Source organism: Ambystoma mexicanum, chromosome 8, assembly GCF_040938575.1.
Source record: "Ambystoma mexicanum isolate Mex_15411 chromosome 8, UKY_AmexF1_1, whole genome shotgun sequence".
NCBI classification, from domain to species: Eukaryota; Metazoa; Chordata; class Amphibia; order Caudata; family Ambystomatidae; genus Ambystoma; species Ambystoma mexicanum.
In genome coordinates, this window is record NC_090929.1 from 1,663,344,460 (window position 1) to 1,663,363,546 (window position 19,087).

The following is a 19,087-nucleotide window of genomic DNA, read 5'->3' on the forward strand; positions in this document are numbered from 1 at the left end:
GCTGCAGAGTTCTGCTTTCTGTGTGCCTTGCGTCTCCGCAGAGTCATGTCTTACAGGCAGCTGCAGACACCTGCTTTCTGTGTTTCTTGCGTCTCTGCAGAGTCATGTCTTACAGGCAGCTGCAGAGCTCTGCTTTCTGTGTGTCTTGCGTCTCCGCAGAGTCATGTCTTACAGGCAGCTGCAGACACCTGCTTTCTGTGTTTCTTGCGTCTCTGCAGAGTCATGTCTTACAGGCAGCTGCAGAGCTCTGCTTTCTGTGTGTCTTGCGTCTGCGCAGACATGTCTTACAGGCAGTTGCAGAGCTCTGCTTTCTGTGTGACTTGCATCTGCGCAGAGACATGTTTGACAGGCAGCTGCAGAGCTCTGCTTTCTGTGTGTCTTGCGTCTGTGCAGAGTCATGTCTTACAGGCAGGTACAGACACCTGCTTTCTGTGTGTCTTGCATCTTCGCAGACACATGTCTTTTAGGCAGCTGCAGAGCTCTGCTTTCTGTGTGTCTTGCATCTGCGCAGACATGTCTTACAGGCAGCTGCAGAGCTCTGCTTTCTGTGTGCCTTGCGTCTGCGCAGAGATATGTCTGACAGGCAGCTGCAGAGCTCTACTTTCTGTGTGCCTTGCATCTGCGCAGAGACATGTCTTACAAGCAGCTGCAGAGTTCTGCTTTCTGTGTGCCTTGCGTCTGCGCAGTGACACGTCTTACAGGCAGCTGCAGACACCTGCTTTTTGTGTGTCTTGCGTCTCCGCAGAATCATGTCTTACAGGCAGCTGCAGACACCTGCTTTCTGTGTGTCTTGCATCTCTGCAGAGTCATGTCTTACAGGCAGCTGCAGACACCTGCTTTCTGTGTGCCTTGTGTCTGCACCGAGACATGTCTGACATGTTTCTGCAGAGCTCTGTATTCTGTGTGTCTTGCGTCTGTGCAGCGACATGGCTTACAGGCAGCTGCAGAGCTCTGCGTTTTGTGTGTCTTGCATCTGCGCAATGACATGTCTGACAGGCAGCTGCAGAGCTCTGCCTTCTGTGTGTCTTGCGTCTGTGCAGAGACATGTCTTACAGGCAGCTGCAGACACCTGCTTTCTGTGTGTCTTGCGTCTGTGCAGCGACATGGCTTACAGGCAGCTGCAGAGCTCTGATTTCTGTGTGTCTTGCATCTGCGCAGAGATGTGCCTTGCATCTGCTCAGAGACATGTCTGACAGGCAGCTGCAGAGCTGTGCTTTCTGTGTGACTTCCGTCCGCGCAGAGACATGTCTTACAGGCAGCTGCAGGCACCTGCTTTCTGTGTGTCTTGCTTCTGTGCAGCAACATGTCTTACAGGCAGCTGCAGAGGTCTGCTTTCTGTGTTTCTTGCATCTGCGCAGAGATGTGCCTTGCATCTACGCAGAGACATGTCTGACAGGCAGCTTCAGAGCTCTGCATTTGGTGTGTCCTGCGTCTGCGCAGAGACATGTCTGACAGGCAGCTGCAGAGCTCTGCTTTATGTGTGACCTGCGTCTGCACAGAGACATGTCTTACAGGCAGCTGCAGAGCTCTGCTTTCTGTGTGCCTTGCGTCTGCACATAGATATGTCTTACAGGCAGCTGCAAAGTTCTGCTTTCTGTGTGCCTTGCGTCTGTGCAGAGACATGTTTTACAGGCAGCTGCAGACACTGGCTTTCTGTGTGTCTTGCATCTGCGCAGAGACATGTCTTACAGGCAGCTGCAGACACCTGCTTTCTGTGTGTCTTGAGTCTCCGCAGAGTCATGTCTTACAGGCAGCTGCAGAGCTCTGCTTTCTGTGTGTCTTGCATCTGCACAGACATGTCTTACAGGCAGCTGCAGAGCTCTGCTTTCTGTGTGCCTTGCGTCTGCGCAGAGACATTCCTGACAGGCAGCTGCAGAGCTCTGCTTTATGTGTGTCTTGCGTCTGTGCAGAGTCATGTCTTACAGGCAGGTACAGATACCTGCTTTCTGTGTGTCTTGCATCTGCGCAGAGACATGTTTTACAGGCAGCTGCAGAGCTCTGCTTTCTGTGTGCCTTGCGTCTGCGCAGGGACATGTCTTACAGGCAGCTGCAGAGCTCTGCTTTCTGTGTGTCTTGCATCTGCGCAGACATGTCTTACAGGCAGCTGCAGAGCTCTGCTTTCTGTGTGCCTTGCGTCTGCGCAGGGACATGTCTTACAGGCAGCTGCAGAGCTCTGCTTTCTGTGTGTCTTGCATCTGCGCAGACATGTCTTACAGGCAGCTGCAGAGCTCTGCTTTCTGTGTGCCTTGCGTCTGCGCAGGGACATGTCTTACAGGCAGCTGCAGAGCTCTGCTTTCTGTGTGTCTTGCATCTGCGCAGACATGTCTTACAGGCAGCTGCAGAGCTCTGCTTTCTGTGTGCCTTGCGTCTGCGCAGAGACATTCCTGACAGGCAGCTGCAGAGCTCTGCTTTCTTTGTGCCTTGCATCTGCGCAGAGACATGTCTTACAGGCAGCTGCAGAGCTCTGCTTTCTGTGTGTCTTGCATCTGCGCAGACATGTCTTGCAGGCATCTATAGAGCTCTGCTTTCTGTGTGCCTTGCGTCTGCACAGAGATATGTCTGACAGGCAGCTGCAGAGCTCTGCTTTCTGTGTGCCTTGCGTCTGCGCACAGACATGTCTTACAGGCAGCTGCAGAGGTCTGCTTTCTGTGTGCCTTGCGTCTGTGCAGAGACATGTTTTACAGGCAGCTGCAGACACTGGCTTTCTGTGTGTCTTGCGTCTGCGCAGAGACATGTTTTACAGGCAGCTGCAGACACCTGCTTTCTGTGTGTCTTGAGTCTCCGCAGAGTCATGTCTTACAGGCAGCTGCAGAGTTCTGCTTTCTGTGTGTCTTGCATCTGCACAGACATGTCTTACAGGCAGCTGCAGAGCTCTGCTTTCTGTGTGCCTTGCGTCTGCGCAGAGACATGTCTGACAGGCAGCTGCAGAGCTCTGCTTTCTCTGTGACTTGCGTCTGCGCAGAGACTGTCTGACAAACAGCTGCAGAGCTCTGCTTTCTGTGTGTCTTGCATCTATGCAAAGACATGTCTTACAGGCAGATGCAGAAACCTTCTTTCTGGGTTTCTTGCGTCTCCGCAGAGTCATGTCTTACAGGCAGCTGCAGAGCTCTGCTTTCTGTGTGTCTTGCATCTGCGCAGACATGTCTTACAGGCAGCTGCAGAGCTCTGCTTTCTGTGTGCCTTGCGTCTGCGCAGAGACATGTCTGACAGGCAGCTGCAGAGCTTTGCTTTCTGTGTGTCTTGCGTCTGTGCAGAGTCATGTCTTACAGGCAGGTACAGACAACTGCTTTCTGTGTGTCTTGCATCTTCGCAGAGACATGTCTTCCAGGCAGCTGCAGAGCTCTGCATTCGGTGTGCCTTGCGTCTGTGCAGCAACATGTCTTACAGGCAGCTGCAGAGGTCTGCTTTCTGTGTTTCTTGCATCTGCGCAGAGATGTGCCTTGCATCTGCGCAGAGACATGTCTGACAGGCAGCTTCAGAGCTCTGCATTTGGTGTGTCCTGCGTCTGCGCAGAGACATGTCTGACAGGCAGCTGCAGAGCTCTGCTTTCTGTGTGACCTGCGTCTGCACAGAGACATGTCTTACAGGCAGCTGCAGAGCTCTGCTTTCTGTGTGCCTTGCGTCTGCACATAGATATGTCTTACAGGCAGCTGCAGAGCTCTGCTTTCTGTGCGTCTTGCATCTGCGCAGACATGTCTTGCAGGCAGCTATAGAGCTCTGCTTTCTGTGTGCCTTGCGTCTGCACATAGATATGTCTGACAGGCAGCTGCAGAGCTCTGCTTTCTGTGTGCCTTGCGTCTGCGCACAGACATGTCTTACAGGCAGCTGCAAAGTTCTGCTTTCTGTGTGCCTTGCGTCTGTGCAGAGACATGTTTTACAGGCAGCTGCAGACACTGGCTTTCTGTGTGTCTTGCATCTGCGCAGAGACATGTCTTACAGGCAGCTGCAGACACCTGCTTTCTGTGTGTCTTGAGTCTCCGCAGAGTCATGTCTTACAGGCAGCTGCAGAGCTCTGCTTTCTGTGTGTCTTGCATCTGCACAGACATGTTTTACAGGCAGCTGCAGAGCTCTGCTTTCTGTGTGCCTTGCGTCTGCGCAGAGACATTCCTGACAGGCAGCTGCAGAGCTCTGCTTTATGTGTGTCTTGCGTCTGTGCAGAGTCATGTCTTACAGGCAGGTACAGATACCTGCTTTCTGTGTGTCTTGCATCTGCGCAGAGACATGTTTTACAGGCAGCTGCAGAGCTCTGCTTTCTGTGTGCCTTGCGTCTGCGCAGGGACATGTCTTACAGGCAGCTGCAGAGCTCTGCTTTCTGTGTGTCTTGCATCTGCGCAGACATGTCTTACAGGCAGCTGCAGAGCTCTGCTTTCTGTGTGCCTTGCGTCTGCGCAGGGACATGTCTTACAAATGTAGGGGAGGACTGATCCAAGAAGACCCCCCTCGCCTGCGCTTTCTCCCCAGGTGAGGACTATGGCTCTCTTGGGCGTCCCCTCATGCCACCCGGGCCCAGGTGGTGGAGGGTTCACCCACTGGAGACATTGCCCGCATGTATTAATTGCCCACACGTATTAAAATTTAGCTAGGCCTAGAAACCATTTTGTCTGGTAAAGATGGTGTGAGCTCAGCGCACTGTAGCGCGGCCCCCACCCTTGGAGGGTTTCAGTCATCCTTGTTGCCGCAGCACCCTGGCAGATCCGCTGCGAGCACGTTCCCACGAACAAGACGGACATGAGCTAGTGTAATACACTAACATTGTAACAGTTCACCTCCCGCAGTGTATCATCGCTCCCAGCATGACCCGGCCAGCAGGCCTAGGCAAATGAAAAGAACAGTAAAATGGTCGTTAGATGACAGACAATCTTTGTATATTAATGTTGAGACTACTTGCAAAGGATGCTTTTCTTCCATAAAAACCCTTATATTACAAAAGCCGGTAAGATGTATAATTACAAGAAATCATGCTCCCATGATATAAGCGATGGTGAGCCTATACCATTGCAGTTGGGTGCTAATAATAAAGGAACGCACCAGGAATCTGTTCGTTACGTGTATGACTGGAAAACTTACACCCCATGGGCTCGCGCCATAACTGAACTAATGCTGCTAGAGGACACAAGAAAACGAATGTAACCATACAAAGGGCCCATGTGAAGAATGCAAAAGAAGGCGCATGTCATGTGTGCATGTCTAGGCCCCACATGCGCCACCACCGTCACGAGCAAGTGGCGGGTTACTTTCTATGTTCTCCACCAATCCTAACTCTACCTCACTTACTGCAAATATATATGCATATAACTAAATACTGTACTTGTTAAAACATAATGTATGAATAAGGTGCTCAGACTGGGTATAATCAAGACACATCCAGCAAAGTTTAAATGCATGTTTTGTAATGTTTTGAATAAGTATTATAAGAGTGTTCAAATGTTTGTGATGTCTTTACCTAAATCGGCAACACACGAGGGAGATACCTTTGTGAAATACGTGCAAGGCCATTCCCCCTCCCACCCTACGAAGGCTGCCAAGGCATGAGAGCAGAGACCGCGCCGCGCTGCGTTACCTCCCCCAACCAGACTGGAGTCGCTTCAAAGATTTGTAACCCCCTCTGTAGCACCCAAGGCCACCACCTGCCACATGCATTATTTACAGCACAGCAGTAAACCTCTGCCTGAACACACGCGCCCCCTCGTAAACCTCACAACCCACCGGACCATCTCAGACTTATGGCCCTGTGCAATCAAGACACCCAACACTTTGACAACACACAGCGGAACATCCATAACAACTTCTAACAAGGCAGAAAGACATGTACCGCCCGTCCCAGGCCCTGAAGCTTAGCCCCTCAACCTATGGCCCCGGTCAACAGGACACTGGTAACCATGCCCTGACGTATTACCTCCAGTCCCCTCACAAGATGCATTCCTCCTGTGTTGCATTAACCTGTTGTATAACCTATTGAAAGATTTACTAAAGAAGATAATATCAAAATGCCTGAATGACTGCGGTGTGCATGGCATAGGACTAATAAGTCAGGAAAAGACATTCATCTCTGCCACTGGCCGCGATGGCCCCACAACACCGCCTGGATGAACTCTGCCACCCTGCCAGGCCCAGCCCAACCCACAAGGCTGACCAGTGACGTCTTCCAGCCAAAGCCAACCACATCACAGCAGCACCTATAGTTAGTCGTCGCCACCCAATCCCCATGAACTTGTGCCCCCTATAGTGTGTAGGTTCTTATGACGTTTTTTGTAAATATATACGCCTGTCTTTGCTATTGTCAGACAGAGCGCTCTCGGAGTTTGCAGAGTCCTTTGCATGCCCTATTCTGATTGATAAACTCCCATTTACGCTCACCCGCACTCTGTCTTGGCCTTATTCCCATTTTGGGAGAGTCCTTCATTGTCTCTCATTGCGGGGAGGATCGTGCTGTTTGGGGACGCTTGCCTTCAGTGGTGACCCCGATAGCGTGATATTATTTCTTCCTAAACTCGTTATAACCGTCCCCTTTTGGCACGAGAATCTCCGGTCGAAAAGGGATACGCACGGTGAGCCGGCTCCGGGAGGCTGCCCGCCAACGGCGACCGGTACACTAAGAAGTGCGCACTCAATAGAGAAAGGGTACGGGATCTCGGTTGAAAAATCCCCTTTGAGTACCGCTCGCCGGAGTCGGGGCTGACTGTTGAGCTGACAGCGACACTGCCTGGACGGACCCAGTTTCGGAGACTATCGGTTCAAGACGGGCACGTGAGTACTGAGTGTGAGCGATTGTAAAGGGAGCGGGGAGAGAAGTGTAGGACAGGGAACGAGAAGGGGGTACGAAGATATACTAAAGATTATTCTAAAATTTCCTTTCTTTTTCTTTGCATATGGCCATTAGGACTACGAGGTGAATAAGAGATAGAAGTGACGGGAACCTAGCTTCGAAAGGGGGTGGAAGGCGGCGCCGCATAGTGCTATATTGACTAGTACTGGGAATATATGACGAAGTGAAATACAAGATAAAAGTGTTCAGCAAAAGGGGGCACTGAGAATATATTAGTGATCGCTATTACTTCTTTCTTTTCTTTTTCTTTAGGGGTAGGGGGAGAATAAAAAACGGAATTAGCACGGACTTGGGAGAAAAGTAAGAGAACAAGGGTCCTACTAGAAGGGGGAGAGCAGGTTAAAAAACACAAATATATGTATATGCGCATCCATTTATCTAAGTAAAACAGACAGGGACAGCCGGCTAGGGAGGAAAGGGAGGGCAGCTCGAATGGTGAATTGAATGCTACCAAGAGGTGTGTGCACCTCGTATGTGTCAGGGGACGACTTTGATGTTGCGAATGTGTAAAACGGCTATAAATGTATAATTGTTAAATGGTCATGGTAAGTGTGACCGGATAAAACTTTTTGAAGGCAACGTTGATACAGTGACGTGAGTGGGTGCCTTTTGATTTCCGGGTTGATATTGTCAAAATAAATGATGGGTTGCTCTTGTATGTGTCCCCCAAAGAGAACAAAGTAGAAACTGTGTACAGTCAGTTTTGTATTGTGCAGTCAAGGGAGGGAGAGCCCAACCGAGCATAACACTGAATGTGAAGTAGAATACGAAAAATAATATTGATACTACATTCACATTGTAGTTGCAGACACACAGAGACACATAAGCACTAGGAGGGCACAGAGATGGGGGCTGAAACACCCTTATCACATATTTGTAAAAGTCTTCCAGGGTACGCGGAGCGGATTAAGAAATATCACGACCAATGGGTAACTGAGTTGAAGGGAGAGGGGCTACCCCAGATATGGCCAGAGGGAGGGTCATTTGATAAAAGCGTTCTGGATATGGTGGTCACATGCATTTTCTTGAAGTATAAAGGAAAACAGTTGCAAAATAGGAGGGAAATAATAGATCTCTGGAGGTTGTTTGAAGAGATACCACCGCCTAAAGCACCAGCATTAAATCCTGATCTCCCATCCACTACAGACAATCCACTGATGATACAGAAAGATATCAAAGAATTGTCAAGTGTAGCGCCACCAATAGAGGTAATAAGTTTGTACCCGATATTAAAAAAGCCTGAACCCGCAGAAGGATACAGTGATCCAACGTATGTACCTCCCCCGACAACTACTACACCCCACCGGCCCACTGCACCCCCACCATATGAAAGTACAAGGGAGCGAGGCCAGGCGAGTACACAAAGGGTGGACATAGAGAAACTCACAGATGATTTACAGTCAAGACTCTCAATAGCAAAAGATGAGCTCTCAAGGATAAAAGACATGTGCGGACAAACAGCACTTAATGCGACTAGATCAGGGCGCACGTCTAGAGCGCCAGGCGAGACAAGAAGACCTGAAGAGGGGTGGAAGAAAGGTGAGATACTGTTCAGAATTGAGGAAGAACCAACCCGAATAATTGAAATAGAGACACGTGAGGGAGATCCTGACAATGATGAAAGGCCTATGGGGGATAGAGAGGAATTACTATGCGATATAAGGGACGAGTTAGAAGAAAGTGACAGGTTGAGCATGGCTATGGGAGGGGGAAGCGAAGGGGGGGATGGCACATGTTCAGTGAGAACACTGGACGATGAGTGGTCGGGACGACTAAGGAACAGAGTGGGGAAAATGGCATCACTAGAGACATCAGCACCCACATCGGGTCCGGGTGCCATAACGAAAGGAAAGCTACAGCTCCCGTTGATACACAGAGGAGGAGGGAGACCTAACTATATCCCATGGGCACAAATGGACAAAGCCAACCTATTAAAGCTATTGCCCCCGTTATCAGGAGGGGCAAGTAAGTGGATATACGCCTTTGAAAAACATACTGCTGGGGTACCCCTAGCTGTAGGAGATGTGAAAAGTCTGCTCGTATCAGCGGTGGGCGATCAGGCTGAAAGAGTATGGGTTAAAGCCGGTTTCCCAGGAGTTACGTTATACGTTAGATTGCGACCGCCATGATGGGGCCTCCTTTAACACAGTGCGGGCTAGGGTGTGGGACGCCTTACGCGAAACATTTCCAGATACACCTGACTTACAGTCCGTGATGCAGTGTACAATGAATGACGGGGAGGAGGCTATGGATTACATTTTTCGGGTCCAAGAGATGTGGAGAGCGGAAACGGGCACGCCTTGGTATCAATCGACCTCTTTATTTTACTTCATTATAAAAAGAGGGCTCCCAAAGGAAGTGCAGAAAGCGCTCGACAAGATAGCAGGTATTGAAGCAAAGGGATGGCCAGAAATTCAGAGCATAATAGTACACCATTGTAAACGAATAAAGGAAAGGGAGAGGGAGGTAGCTCAGAAAAGATTGGCAGACGAAGCAAAGTTAGTACAGACAAAATTGGTGAAGGTCGCAGCGGCAGTAGCCGCACTCCCACACAGCAGGGAGGGAGACGATGAGGAGGCGGGGCTGATAGCAATACAAGGAAGGATGGCAGCTAATTGGGCGGGAGCTGGACAGCGGCAGTGGAATGAGCAAGAGCAAGGTGGAGGTCCGCAGTGGCAAGAGTGGACCCCTCGAGGGGGACGAGGTGGGTACAGGGGCCGAAGAGGAGGCGGAACGGGGTATGGGGGAATGGGAGGAAATGGATGGCAGGGCCCTAGAGGTGCACAAGGAAGTTGCTGGAACTGCGGGCGATGGGGGCACTATTCTAGAGAGTGCAGAAGCAGACCCAATAACGGGTTCCAAGAGGTAGAACAATATGGCCATCCCCACCCGGGAAGCCCATATGGCCTCCCAATGGGACAACAACAACTAAGAAACCCAAGCCAAGGTAATGCCGGCCAGCAACAGGGACCCCAGTATAGAACACAGAACCACCCACAAAACATGCAAAACAACGACAGCATGCAATATACCCCAGGCAACCCTTTCGCGACAGCAGCAAACGGGGCCCCCGCACCAGCACCTTACAACGGTATGTCAGTGGTCTCAGGTAACGTATTCAATGAAGGGGGGGCGATGAGACACCCCGCATAGGACAGCCCACAGAGAACACTTGCGTGTCCAGTTCTATCTACCACCCACAGTGCAGCAGAGGAACCATTGGTAGGGGCGCAGATAGGAGACAGGCAGTTTGTATTCATGGTTGATTCGGGAGCGGAGAAATCATGTGTCAGGGAGGGCCGGTTCCCGTTATCTAACAGGAAGTTAGAGACGCAGGGGTTCTCTGGGGCTGTAATTGAAGTTCCTTACACAGAAGTTTTGGATGTAACCGTAGGGGGCAAGACTGTAAAGGCACCCTTACTGTATTATGAACAGTCCCCGATAAATTTGCTGGGGAGGGACCTTATGAGTAAACTTAACATGACCATATCATTTACCGAAGGAGGAATAGTGTGTTCTACACCCGGGATATGCCCCTTGCGTGCAATGTTGGTAGTGCAAGCCTACACAACCACACAGGAAATACGAGGGCTGCCACAGAATGAAGAGATGTTTATTGAAGGGCTAAAGACTTTGGCCCTTATAGTTCCAGAGCTAAAAAGCATGGATTGGAGGATTCCAGCAGAGTTCCTCTTCCGCCCCATAGTGTGTCCAAACGCAGCACCAGGATCAGTGGTGTCGTTGGATTTGCACGCTGTGCAGGTATCAACGAAACGGATCGCTGTGATTGGAATGGACAGAGAAGGATGTGAGTGGCGCACAGTGCTGTGTACAAACGCCAACCTCGCCCTACGCGAGGTAACAGATGAGGATCTCTTTTCAGACACAGAAGCAGATGGTGAGATAGTAATGGAAATAGCGATGCCCTGTGACATTTTGATCCAAGCCAGAGAGATCCCCGTCCAATTGATGGCAGTGGTAGGAACACCACCGTCATTTTTTGATGACGACATGAGGCTAGTACCAAACAATTTATGGACAACAGGCCCCCATGATGTAGGGCTGTTGCATGGAGTACAACCTGTGATAATAAAACTAAAACAAGGAGCTATCTTACCCCGAGTCAAACAGTATCCATTGTCCCGTGAGGCTGAAGAAGGGATAAAAGAAACGATAAATGCACTACTAGTACAAGGGATAATAGTGCCTTCAAACTCCCCATGTAACACATGTATTTATCCAATCAAAAAAGCGAAAGGGGGATCTTGGAGGATGATACAGGACTTACGCCCCCTCAATGATGTAATCCAGAAAGAGTTCCCTCTAGTTCCGAACCCTGCATCAATACTATGCAGTATCCCAAAAGCAGCATCACATTTTACAGTAGTGGACTTGAAAAACGCATTTTTCTCAATACCCCTGGCTGAAGAGAGTAGATACCTTACAGCGTTTACACTGGGGGGAAAAAGATATGAACACTGCAGACTGCCACAGGGATACTGTGAGAGCCCGAGCATATTCAACCGCATATTGCATGAAGACTTGGGAAACCTATCAGTAGAGAGTACGATTATTCAGTATGTGGATGATTTATTGGTGTGTGCACAAGACGAAGCAACATGTAGAAAAGATTCAACAACGCTCCTGACTTTACTAGCCAACAAAGGATACAAGGTAGACAAGGAGAAACTACAGTATTGCCTGACTGAGGTCCTATACCTGGGACAGCTCATATCAAAAGACGGAAAGAGAATAATTCCTGACAGGGTGGAGGCAATAAGGTCAGTAAGAGAGCCCGCGAAAGTGAAAGATATGCAGAAATTTTTGGGGATGTGCAATTATTGCCGAGCATGGATACTAGATTATGCAGCATACACCAGGCCCCTCCTACAAGCACTCAAAGAAGCACAACAGGAGAATGAAAAAATAAAATGGTCAGAAGAAATGAGCATGTCGTTTCAATCACTGAAAGAGCTAATCTCAAGCGCTCCAGTACTAGCAAACCCTGATTATGGACGCGAATTCTACCTATTTTCCCATTGCAAAGGAACACTTATGACAGCGGTACTGACACAAAAAACATCCTTAGGACACAAGCCCCTGGCTTACTATAGTGGTACTTTGGATGCCGTGATGCAGGGTCATTTCGCGTGCGAACAATCGCTCGCAGCAGCCGCATTCGCGATTGAGAAAAGTGCCACAATAGTAATGGGGTGCCCTGTGACATTGTTTGTGGAACACACATTATTTGCAATACATGAAAGATCAAAAAGCACACTGACCACACAGCGGGCAACAGCATACGAGATTATATTGTCCAGCGCCAACATCCATATAGTGAGATGTAAAACAGTGAACCCCACCACATTCATTACAGAAGCGTGCACATTAGAGGATATGCAAAATCACGACTGCGCAACCCACACAGGAGAAGGAGGGGAGGACACAGTGGTGTGTGAAAACGCTCTCAGCGAGGAGGAAGTGTACTTTGTGGATGGGTCCGCATCAATTGATATGGACACGGGAGAAAACCACGTTGGCATGGCGGTAGTGAGATTAGAGGAAGGTGAGTTTGAAACACTAGTACAGTACCGCCTCCCGTCGCATTACTCTGCACAGGCAGCAGAACTGATTGCGCTCATAGAAGCACTACACGCAGCAAAGGGCTGTGCAGTAACAATATACACAGACTCAGCTTACATGACGACGACAGTACATGGAGGTCTAGCAAGATGGGGCCGTAGGGGATTCAGACGGGCAGACGGAACACCAGTGCAGCATGCAGAATTGTTAAAAGAATTAATTGAGGCCCTACAAAACCCTACTGCTGTAGCAATAGTGAAGTGCCAGGCCCATACATCCAACACAGACGTTGTGTCTTTAGGGAACGCGGCAGCGGACGCTGCCGCCAAGGAGGCTTCCTATTTTCAGAAATACGACACAGGTGAGTTCATGATCAAGAACACAACAACCGAAGAACTGTCAGAAGGGTACAACATGATGTCCTTATCACAAATACTAGAATTGCAGGAAGGAGCTAGTGCAGAAGAAAAATTGACGTGGACAAAACGGGGATGCAGCCAATCAGGAACAGACCTATTATGGCGGCAAAATAACTCAGGGAAAGTGGTAATGCCACTACAGTTACTAGAAGTAGCATTTCAACAGCTACACTTCCCTGCACATAATACCAAACAACACATCGCAGCAGAAATACAGGAAGAATGGTTTGTGCCCTGTCTCCAGGAGCATGTGTCTCGATTAGCACTGGAATGTACAACATGCCAAATGTACAACTCAGGAATGACATTACGCACACTCCGGGGTACAATTCCAAAACCCATTGGCCCCTTCAGAGAACTGCATATAGATTATGCAGACATGGGGGAAAGGTGTAATGGCGCGCGGTACATGATCGTGGTTGTGTGCCCATTTTCAAGGTGGGTGGAAGCGGGACCATGTGCGCGACCTGATGCCAAAAGCGCCGCCAAGTTCCTAGTAAGGGAAGTGTTCCCGCGCTGGGGAATTTGTGACGTGATTCGCTCAGACAACGGCTCTCACTTTGTGAATGAACTTTTCAAGGAAGTGACCACATTACTGGGTATAAAACATAAATTGTGTTCGATTTATCATCCCCAAAGTAATGGCGTAGTGGAAAAGATGAACGGCCTGTTAAAGGGCAGGTTATCAAAACTATGCTTCTCATTGAAGAAAAATTGGATTTACTGTCTACCCCTGGCGCTATTTGAATTAAGAAATCAGCCAAGCAAAGACCACCATTTGTCCCCGCACGAGATCGTGACTGGGAGGAGAATGAATACAGCACACTCTCCACTGCGCGAACACTCAGATGCTCACAGAAGTGCCGCAATATTGGGAGACGAGTTTACAGACTATTTACGAAAATTGACAAGAGCAGCGCGCGCCATATCAAAACAACTCTCCCCACCCTTCACTAGAGAAGAGGGAAACGTAACAGGATCTGTCACAGAGCCAGAGCAACAGCTACAGCTGATGCCAGGTGACTCAATTTATGTTAGAAGCTTTGTGCGTCGGTGGAATGCACCACGATTCCATGGCCCATACGAAGTAATATTCTGCACACCCACGGCAGTGAAGGTGAAGGGCTTGAGGTACTGGGTGCATTTGACCGACGTACGAAAAGCATACAGCAATGTACAAGAGGAGATAGATGAGGAGGCACAGACAACAGCAAACGATGCAAATGAGTAGGATGTCTAAATATGAACTTGCGTGTGTGTGTGTGTGTGTCAGCACTGGACTAGAATGGAATAATGACTGACAAGGATATTCCAAAAAAAAAAAAAAATGTGTGTGTGCTTTCTTTTTTTTATCTTGTTGAATGGTATGTAATTAATGAAATAATAATATTATAGCTTGTATATACCCTTGTCTGTGAATACCCCTCCCCCGCATCCCCACCCGCTTCCATTCCCCGTCAAATGTATTGGCACAGATGGTGCCAGCAAAACGTTTACATGCATGAACTTAATGCACTTTTATATCTCAAACAGGAGCTTCCATGGCATCTAACGGGCAGCCTGCAACGGATAGAATTAGTAGAATGAGAGAATTAGTATATGAGAGATGTAGATATTCGTATGAGTGTGGATTATCAGTATGCATCACATTGTTTTTTATGATACTGTTTGGCTTGGTTACATATTGGTTTATAGCGTTCATCTCTATCGAGATGTACGAGGGGGGAGGGATTAACAACACTACTGGACCAATTAACAGTACCACCGGGCCCAATGCAACTGCAGGTGTCAATACCAGGGAAGGTGATTTTTTGATATGGGACGGAACTAAACTTGTGTGGGGGTATCATACCACACCATCCAGTGTTGTGACCTCACAAAGAGAAAAGCCACATGGTGGAATGCAGAGCAACACAGTGTCTCCACCAGGGGTATCCAATTACAATGCCCACAGTCTCAATGACCGAAACCCGTCTGCCATATCATGGTTGTATAACACCCCCACCAGCCAGCTTGCCCCCATCCCAAAAAACAATCTGCCAGATAACGTCAGGAAAGAAGACGAAAAGCTACTAGCAATGCACGAAATATTATATGATGAATGGGCCAAGGGGGGCGGGAATGAGAAAGGGGGGTCTAGTTTGTCCACTGCCCAGGGGGTTGGGAAGTACATGAGTAACAAGAACAACAGACGAAAGAGAGAAGCAGGGAGGAGGAAGTATGATGAGTACTATGGGCTAGGTCTAGATAAGATGGAAGACCCACGACACCCCCATCAAACAAATAAGTGGTATGCAGACATGAGTGCCACAGCTAAACAGACAACAAACCAAAGCTGTTATGTCTGTTCCCTCATCCCCCATGCATCAGGTACACCCAAAGTGTTGTTACCCAAAGAGTTGCCTATTGTGGATGCCCAATGTCTCCTTCATCTCACGCTGTGCAGGATTAAGAACACCTTCCAGGCACACGAAGTGACTTTTCAAATGCTGCAGAACGAGAAAACGTGTTACCCAAAAACGGCAGGAGTGGTATGTTTGAAAGAACCATTTTTTGTAATAGAAGGGACACTTTTTTCTGACAACAAGCGGAAGGATGAAGAAGTACTGTGCAAAGCGGAAGCACTAAGAGGTGTGGCACCGGATAAATTGCAGTGGATAGAGGAAACATGTACACCAGTATGGAGAGAACACATTTCAAAACTAACCTGGGTAACTGCCATTGAAAAGCCGTTCAAACTGCAGAGCGAAATGGACTATAAACTGTGCTTTAAAGGAGAAGGGAGAACCCCCATGGGAACAAACAAGAGCTGCAACAAGACCCTCACCATTCCAGATCTGAGGAAAGGAACAGCGGCCCTGATGGACACGTACTGGGTGTGCGGCAACCAGGCATACCTACACCTCCCCCAGTCATGGAGTGGCAGCTGCTCAATGGCCACTCTGCACTCAGCCCTAATGGTGATACCAGAAAGCCACATCGATGGGAGCAAAAGGACACAGGAACGCATGCAGAGTGCGGCTCAACCAACTGAAGAGTCACAAATATATGTCCTGTCTTCTGGAAGCAAGGGAAAAGTGCTGACCCGTAACAGACGAGCATCAAATTACATATCAAAGGCATCATCAGAACTATTGGCTCAGATCCCAGACAAGTATCGATTATTCAGCTCAGCAGAAACATTTTTTGCCTCACTCGTCTCAAGTGTCCAAGCAAGGGCAAACGCAAAATGGCTCCAGATAACACGCTGGGAATTAATTCAGCTGGCAAACGACACTGAAGAAGGATTCAATATAATCAAAGTGGAACTAAGAGCTTTACGACTAATGACCATGCAAAACAGGTATGTCCTGGACCTGTTGACGGCGATGGACGGTGGTGTTTGCCGAAAAATAGGAAGTGCCTGCTGCACTTTCGTACCTTCTGAAGACGCAGAGAATGGCTCCCTGTCCCATGTGATCGAAGCAGTCCACAACCTAGGAGAAAAAATGAAAATGGAAGGTGGAGCAGAAGCGAGTACATGGTTCGACAACATCTTCTCCTGGGTTCCCTCATGGCTTGGAACAACTGTGAAATTTTTAATACCAGCTGTTGTGTTCCTCCTTCTACTTTTTTGCCTGTGCCAGGTGGGTCTTCGAGTTTGTGCTAACGCAGTACCAAATGGTGCAATGATGATGGTGACAATGGGCAACTCACACGGTACAATAAAAACGATGCAAGAAGCACAAGTACAAACAGGGATAGATAACTCGCCCAGGTACCAACTGGTGCCTATATACCATGATAAAGATATTGTAGATAAGTTGTGGCACACCACCATCAAAGAGCCCCGTATACTAGAATGGTATGAGGAAGTTTGGGTAGATTTAGAAGGAGATGGTGGGTGCATATATCTAATGTGTACCCCAGATGAATACGCCCGGAGAGGTGAGAGCTTAAGGGGGGTGTGCAGAGCATGGATGCCCATCAAAGGAACTCCTGCATGGGATGAGGCAGTGATGGACGAGGCAGAATGTAGGAGGATAGAAGATTTAAAGAATTTGTTACTTTAGTAACGAAAGGGGGGAAATGTAGGGGAGGACTGGTCCAAGAAGACCCCCCTCGCCTGCGCTTTCTCCCCAGGTGAGGACTATGGCTCTCTTGGGCGTCCCCTCATGCCACCCGGGCCCAGGTGGTGGAGGGTTCACCCACTGGAGACATTGCCCGCATGTATTAATTGCCCACATGTATTAAAATTTAGCTAGGCCTAGAAACCATTTTGTCTGGTAAAGATGGTGTGAGCTCAGCGCACTGTAGCGCGGCCCCCACCCTTGGAGGGTTTCAGTCATCCTTGTTGCCGCAGCACCCTGGCAGATCCGCTGCGAGCACGTTCCCACGAACAAGACGGACATGAGCTAGTGTAATACACTAACATTGTAACAGTTCACCTCCCGCAGTGTATCATCGCTCCCAGCATGACCCGGCCAGCAGGCCTAGGCAAATGAAAAGAACAGTAAAATGGTCGTTAGATGACAGACAATCTTTGTATATTAATGTTGAGACTACTTGCAAAGGATGCTTTTCTTCCATAAAAACCCTTATATTACAAAAGCCTGTAAGATGTATAATTACAAGAAATCATGCTCCCATGACATAAGCGATGGTGAGCCTATACCATTGCAGTTGGGTGCTAATAATAAAGGAACGCACCAGGAATCTGTTCGTTACGTGTATGACTGGAAAACTTACACCCCATGGGCTCGCGCCATAACTGAACTAATGCTGCTAGAGGACACAAGAAAACGAATGTAACCATACAAAGGGCCCATGTGAAGAATGCAAAAGAAGGCGCATGTCATGTGTGCATGTCTAGGCCCCACATGCGCCACCACCGTCACGAGCAAGTGGCGGGTTACTTTCTATGTTCTCCACCAATCCTAACTCTACCTCACTTACTGCAAATATATATGCATATAACTAAATACTGTACTTGTTAAAACATAATGTATGAATAAGGTGCTCAGACTGGGTATAATCAAGACACATCCAGCAAAGTTTAAATGCATGTTTTGTAATGTTTTGAATAAGTATTATAAGAGTGTTCAAATGTTTGTGATGTCTTTACCTAAATCGGCAACACACGAGGGAGATACCTTTGTGAAATACGTGCAAGGCCATTCCCCCTCCCACCCTACGAAGGCTGCCAAGGCATGAGAGCAGAGACCGCGCCGCGCTGCGTTACCTCCCCCAACCAGACTGGAGTCGCTTCAAAGATTTGTAACCCCCTCTGTAGCACCCAAGGCCACCACCTGCCACATGCATTATTTACAGCACAGCAGTAAACCTCTGCCTGAACACACGCGCCCCCTCGTAAACCTCACAACCCACCGGACCATCTCAGACTTATGGCCCTGTGCAATCAAGACACCCAACACTTTGACAACACACAGCGGAACATCCATAACAACTTCTAACAAGGCAGAAAGACATGTACCGCCCGTCCCAGGCCCTGAAGCTTAGCCCCTCAACCTATGGCCCCGGTCAACAGGACACTGGTAACCATGCCCTGACGTATTACCTCCAGTCCCCTCACAAGGTGCATTCCTCCTGTGTTGCATTAACCTGTTGTATAACCTATTGAAAGATTTACTAAAGAAGATAATATCAAAATGCCTGAATGACTGCGGTGTGCATGGCATAGGACTAATAAGTCAGGAAAAGACATTCATCTCTGCCACTGGCCGCGATGGCCCCACAACACCGCCTGGATGAACTCTGCCACCCTGCCAGGCCCAGCCCAACCCACGAGGCTGACCAGTGACGTCTTCCAGCCAAAGCCAACCACATCACAGCAGCACCTATAGTTAGTCGTCGCTACCCAATCCCCATGAACTTGTGCCCCCTATAGTGTGTAGGTTCTTATGACGTTTTTTGTAAATATATACGCCTGTCTTTGCTATTGTCAGACAGAGCGCTCTCGGAGTTTGCAGAGTCCTTTGCATGCCCTATTCTGATTGATAAACTCCCATTTACGCTCACCCGCACTCTGTCTTGGCCTTATTCCCATTTTGGGAGAGTCCTTCATTGTCTCTCATTGCGGGGAGGATCGTGCTGTTTGGGGATGCTTGCCTTCACAGGCAGCTGCAGAGCTCTGCTTTCTGTGTGTCTTGCATCTGCGCAGACATGTCTTACAGGCAGCTGCAGAGCTCTGCTTTCTGTGTGCCTTGCATCTGCGCAGAGACATTCCTGACAGGCAGCTGCAGAGCTCTGCTTTCTGTGT